This window comes from Hoplias malabaricus, chromosome 13 (assembly GCF_029633855.1).
Source record: "Hoplias malabaricus isolate fHopMal1 chromosome 13, fHopMal1.hap1, whole genome shotgun sequence".
NCBI lineage: Eukaryota > Metazoa > Chordata > Actinopteri > Characiformes > Erythrinidae > Hoplias > Hoplias malabaricus.
The window spans coordinates 24597375-24603649 of NC_089812.1; positions in this window are offsets into that span (position 1 = coordinate 24597375).

Genomic DNA, 6275 nt, shown 5'->3' on the forward strand with positions numbered 1-6275 from the left:
GCTGTTTTTTCTTAAATCAAAAGAACAGTGAGAATATATATTTCAGCCAAAAGCAACACAAGTCCTGAAAATATTTTTCCCATTGGAGGTTCATTTTATTTATCTACTGCATATTATTTTCAAAACTCATTTGTCCTCTCTAAATCCACCCTGCCACCTTTAACCTCACCACCAGAGAGACACTGCAGAGCTGGTGACGTCACACCAGCGAACCCTGGATTATAGGGCTATGGATTTGTTGATTTTTTTTCTGTTTTAATGTTTGATATATTTTTTTTAAACCTGTGTGTGTGTGTAAAAAGCACTTTTCCAAACTGGTGAAATGGATGTGAAACATCTGACAGGACATGATCTGGACAATCTCATGTTCAAAAGCCAAAGTAAAAGTCTGCTTTCCTTCATGAAAGGTCTCCCATTGGAAATGCTTCAAAAAGTGTATTACAGAAATCTAAAGCACAGTGAAATGGCAGTGAAGACAGAAAACAGCTCATTTTCTCATTACAATAAATATCTCTGCTGTCCATTAGTCCATTACTTTGTGAGCCCCCATATCTCTCCACAGATATGAAACAGAAACACAGCTGAACAGGGATTTAAAGGCATTATGTGGAGTTAACTTTCAATACCACAGACCAGGAAAGAGAAACATTTGAAAACAAAACCATTACATACAAAACTAAAAGAACATACACACTTACACAAAAATATTTCTACAGCACTACCACTGAAAGCCTTACAAAGGTCTGTAGGCGATTTAAACATGCCAAGACTCATGCATGCACAACATTGTACAACTTTTTCATATTCTAAAGAATCTACTGAATTTGATTTAAAGCCTAAACGAAACGTGGAAATCTATCCAACCTTAACCATTAAGTTGTAAAGGAAAATGAGTGGCGTGACAAACCCAGAGATCAAGGACAACAGAATTAACGAGGGAACCTCCACACACCAAAAGCTAAAAGTATCCCCCATAAACAAATACCTATAGGTAAAGAGACAAACATGAGGCAGATAGTACACCAATGTCACCACCATGACACTCAGAATGACCCAGAAGGCCTTTTTCTTGGTCGGGTTGAGGTTTGAGTGCGTTTGATTGCTGTTTCCAGGTTTCACTGAGAACAAGGCTCGCAGGGTGGAGATGTTACAGTAGATGACAACAGGCAGACCCAGGTAGAAGGAGATCAGACAGACTGGGTGAAAGATTTGAAGATCCAAGCATGTGATGATGATCCCAGTACAAACGGCATAGGCCCAGATTATCAGACAGTACAATGATGCCCAATTCCTCCAGGCTTTGTTAGCTCTGTGGATCACGGGATGAACCACAGCAAAGTAGCAGTCAACACAGATGACCGCTAAGAAGATAGGAGCTGACATCTGAGAACAACTGTAAAGCACACTTATGAAACTTTGCCAAATGACAAGGACACGAAGTTCATTGTTAAGAGCGTTCAGCATAATCCAGATACTGTAGAGTATGTTGGTGATGTTCAAATTGAGGAAGAGGATTTCACAGAATGAAGATGATGAGACTTGTCTTGATCTCTTGTATTTCTGTCTGATCACAGCTGCGGTCAGGAGGAAAATGGCTATCGCTATCACAGTTTTAAAAATGGCTAAAGGTTGTATGTGGCTTTCCCTACAATAGCCATCTGAGAGCAGAGTTGTATTTTTGTCCGGGGAAGTCATTGTCTCTTTGCTGTTCCAGTGATGTAAACTCTGTATTGGTATGTGTTGGTGCCAGTCCTCCAGTGAAAGCTCTCAGAAATGGTCCTCCACTCAAATACAACAGGGAAACAAGTAACAAATTATGTAATTGGCCATGTGCCCCTCCCAGTTGGTGGTGAAGGGCTCCAGTAGGTGTCCAAACATTTGCAGACAACCTAAATTATGGTGCGCAGATTGTGGACACAGATGTTTGGTTTTGCATCTATAGCTTATATATTGTTCATAGTAAGTATGATAATTAAATTGGAGCTGTGTACTACCTACACATGAGCCTAAGGTCACCATGCCCATTGCCAGGTGTGAGCCAGAGTAACATAAAACCCCTAGCATTAGTTTTTTCCATCCAATACCTTCCCTGAACTAATCCTGAAACATTAGCAGGAATCTAGTGTGAGTGAAATTATGTACTGTATAGGAAATCATCATATATAACCAGAAAAGACAAGGTCTAAGACCAGTTTGCACAATGTAAAAACACACTTAAGGTCTTTGCAAAAAGTGTTAATTTGGATTTGGTCTTAGACTTTTGACTAAAGTGTGTATTAGTTTTAGTCTCATTTTAGTCATTTAATTATTGTTAGTTTTAGTCTATTTTTTTAGTTGAGAAAACTATAATAATTTTGGTCTAGTTTTAGTCAATTCATTTTAAAAAAGCTCAGTTCATGTATTTTAAAGATTTTATATTTTATATTTGTTATTCATTACTAACTTTCATAAACAATAGCTTAATTTTTACATTGAAATATCTAAAATTATGGAAGGAATTTGGAAATACATTTTGCATTCATTTAAAATTAACATTTAAAGTTCAAAACCAGTGCTCAAGGCACTTGTAAACCTAGAGTGAGTGGACAACTCTAGGGAGTTACAACTCTATCAATCACTCTATGGCCCAGAAGTTGATATGAATGATGACGACTCCTCACTATTCTGCCTGGCCACTCACATCACCTCGACAAGTGTAAACAGACAGAGCATTTTCCTGTTCATATTTCTTTGCAATTTTCTGCTTTTCAAATTTTTGTTTAGTTTTTATTCGTCGAAGATTTTTTTTTGTTTGTTCTTATCTTCTTGTGAAATATACACACTGATGCTGCATTCATTAATACAACAGTAAGCTCACAAGAAATCAGTTAGTATTGATTGAACAGAAAGTGGTACCCAGTTTACCTACACAGTACAGGAATAGTAAAGGTGCTGCAAAGTCACAAAATGTGGGCAGTAACATTACAATAGGGTATTCAAAACATGCAAACCTCACTGGGTCTGTTGGTTTTATAAACCTGTATGTAAAGAAAGAGACTTGGGGTAAGTAGTACAATATCATCCCAACCAGAATGCTCAGAATGATGTGGAAGGCCTTTCTCTTGATGGGGCTGAGTGTTTGGTTGCTGTTCCTGGGTCCAGCAGAGTACAAGGCCTTCAGTGTGGAAAGGCTGAAGAACACAACTGTGGGAAGACTGACATAAAAGGACAGCATGCAGATGGGGTGATAATAGTTGAGGTGGTACATTATCGTGATCAGCCATATGACAAAGGCATACACCCAGACTGGTGTAGTGTACAACAGTCCCCTATGACGCAGGTTCTTGGCAGCAATGTATGCCACTGGGTGAACAACTGCTAAGTAACTGTCCACACAGATGGCCACTAAAAGCAAGGGCCCTGCAGAAAAGCGTGGACTGTAAAGAGCATCAATAAAATTGCCACTTATCCAAAAGAGATTCAGTCCTTCTACAAGAAGCAACAGCACGCTAAAGCAGTAGCAGGTGCCAATGACGCTGAGGTGCAGCAGGAAGATTTCAGAGAGTGACAAGGTGAAGGACAGGCTTCTGTCATTTTTTTTCCTGTAGTTTCTCTTCAGAAGTTCCATGATGACAAAAAGATTAGAAGGTAGACTATAGATGACAAAAACAAGGTTTGTGATGGACTCAGCTAACTTGAAAGATCTGCCACAGAAACCGATGGCTGAAGTCAAGTTTTGGTCTTGAGGCTGGGTCAGATTAGTTGCCCCAGACTCCATGTTGTATTCCTTGGACGGAGTCCTCCAGTAAGCTCTGTGCACTTCACAAACCAGAAAAACTAAAGTCCCTCCAAACTAGTTCATGACCCAACATCAACCCATTCTTCAACCCAAGTTAAATGACGAGGCTATGAATATACATCTCTTGAACTATCCCCATGTATATTATCTTAATGGCTGGAGACCAAGGCTCTGTCATTATAATGCAGCGATTGTATTTAAATGTTGTCTTCACTGGCAAAAATCATACATCATGGTGCCTGGTTTATAGGTTTCATATTTTATGTGGATGTCACATCCAAATAAGCTGACACTGGATCGTGATCTACTGAACCTGAAAGCATCTCATTTGAAAACCAATCCTGAAATGAAACCTGATCCACTGAGGGACCACAAAAAAATTCTTGTCAAAGAAAACGACAGAAGACTAATCAGCAAATGAAATCAGCCATGACAGAAAGCTGAATGATGACATATTTGCATACAGTAACATGGCTGAACTTTTGCAGTGAAGAAAATCAGCAGAGGTTAACTGATCCAGTGTTATATAAAATACATCATCAACACTGTTGGTAATAGTGCCATATAAATCTTGGAAGTGTTGGTCATTTTGTTTTTTTCCCTTCCACTTGGTCAATAATCACACAATCCTCACAACAGAACTAAACCAACCAATCTTACATTCACAACATCATATGAAGAAGTCTGGACTGAGAACAATTGAGCAGCATTGATCAGATCATACGGAGTCATGTGTGGACACTAGTGTGCTAACTAATCCCAAAGAATAATACAATAACAAAGAGCAAGTCAAGCCTTGGTGATCAGTTTACATAAGCAATGCAGGAATAGCAAAGCTGGGGTAAATTTTAAAACGGAATGCAGAAAGATGACCAGAGGAAACTCAATACAGAAATACCTCTCTGTTTCCACTTGGTAAATAAACCTGTATGTGTTGAAGCATGTAGTAAAAACTGTTAATACCAGTGTGCTCAGAATGAAGGACCAGAATCCTTTACCTGGGGAGGGCTGAATGTGTGCTTGGTTTTTCTGTATCCAGAAGAGTACAGGGTCCTCAGGCTGGAGATACTGAGGAACATGTTTGTAGGAAGACTGGCTTAGAATGGCAGCTTGCTCATGGGGCGAAATAAGGCAGATTGTAAATGACACTGAACAGACATATGATAAAAACATACATCCAGAGTAGTGTATTGTACAGCTGCATTCAGTGAAGCAGGTTCTTGACCATAATATACTCTGCTGTGTGAATAACTGTTATGTAAGGATCCACACAAATGGCCAATAAGAACAAGGTCAGGACAGTAAAGCTTAAACCACAAAGAATGAAAGAGAAGAGGTGATTGGCTGGGTTGATGTTCAGTTCTCTAAGATGAATTAATCAGAATATAGAAAGAATAGGAGATGCTGGTGAGGCTGAAGTATACAAGGAAAGCTTCATAGAGAGTCTCCAGCTCCAAGGAGTTTAAGGTAGGGGCAAATTGACAAAATGTTTCATCATTTGTTCATCATTTAAAGTCCATCTTTCTTCACAGGTGTGCTTCACTAGCGTTTCAATCAGGATGGCAAATGTTCATGTGTTTAATTTCATGACCCTTTTTATCCAGGTAGAAGAATCACTGACAAATACCCAAAGCAGTAGATTATTTTCTAATACACATTTAACAGCACGGATATTATTATTGTTATTACATGCAAGTCTGAAATTATGTCACAGGCCATACTAGTAAAATTTTACATTATATACAATCTTTACATCCAAATACGTTGAGGCTGATACGTAATAAAACTATGGGAACAAACTCATTTGAAAGCCAAACTCAAACTTAGCCACACTGTAACTCGAACCTCAGAAATATGCCGCATCATACAAAATGACAGAACCAATAAATTATGCACACTACAGAAAAAGTAGGATGGTATTTACATACCATGTCTGTTCATGGACATTACCTCCATCAGGAGACATCTGGACATACACACATACTTCATTACGTCTTAATAGGGTATAGAATTACACATCATTTCATTTGATTACAGGCTGTTTTTACTGAGTTCTAATGAATAATGTTTTTTTTTTTGTACTTATCAGTCCTATACAAATGCACTGGTGGCAAGAGAGGTAATGGCACATGTAATTTCCCATAAGCTACCGTCTCAATGAGACAATGCAAATAGGAAACCAAAGTCATTTTAGAGGGTTAATGTATTTTCTGAGGATCTATTGTTTCAGAGACGCAGCACAAATGAAATGTCACTTCAGGTTTTTAACATCATTTGTTTTAGATTTTGCTGCAAGGAACAGAGATAATGTAAATAAACAATTATCAAAACTTTGAAAAATACATATCTATGTAGGGGAGAGGTAACAGGGCCTGAATCACTAACATGAATAAACTGAGCCCTACAGCCCAATTTGAAAAGTCACAAGCAAATAATCTTAAGTAATCCTTGTTTTAAACACGGAAAACATCAACAACACAGAGGTCAGAGGTGGTGA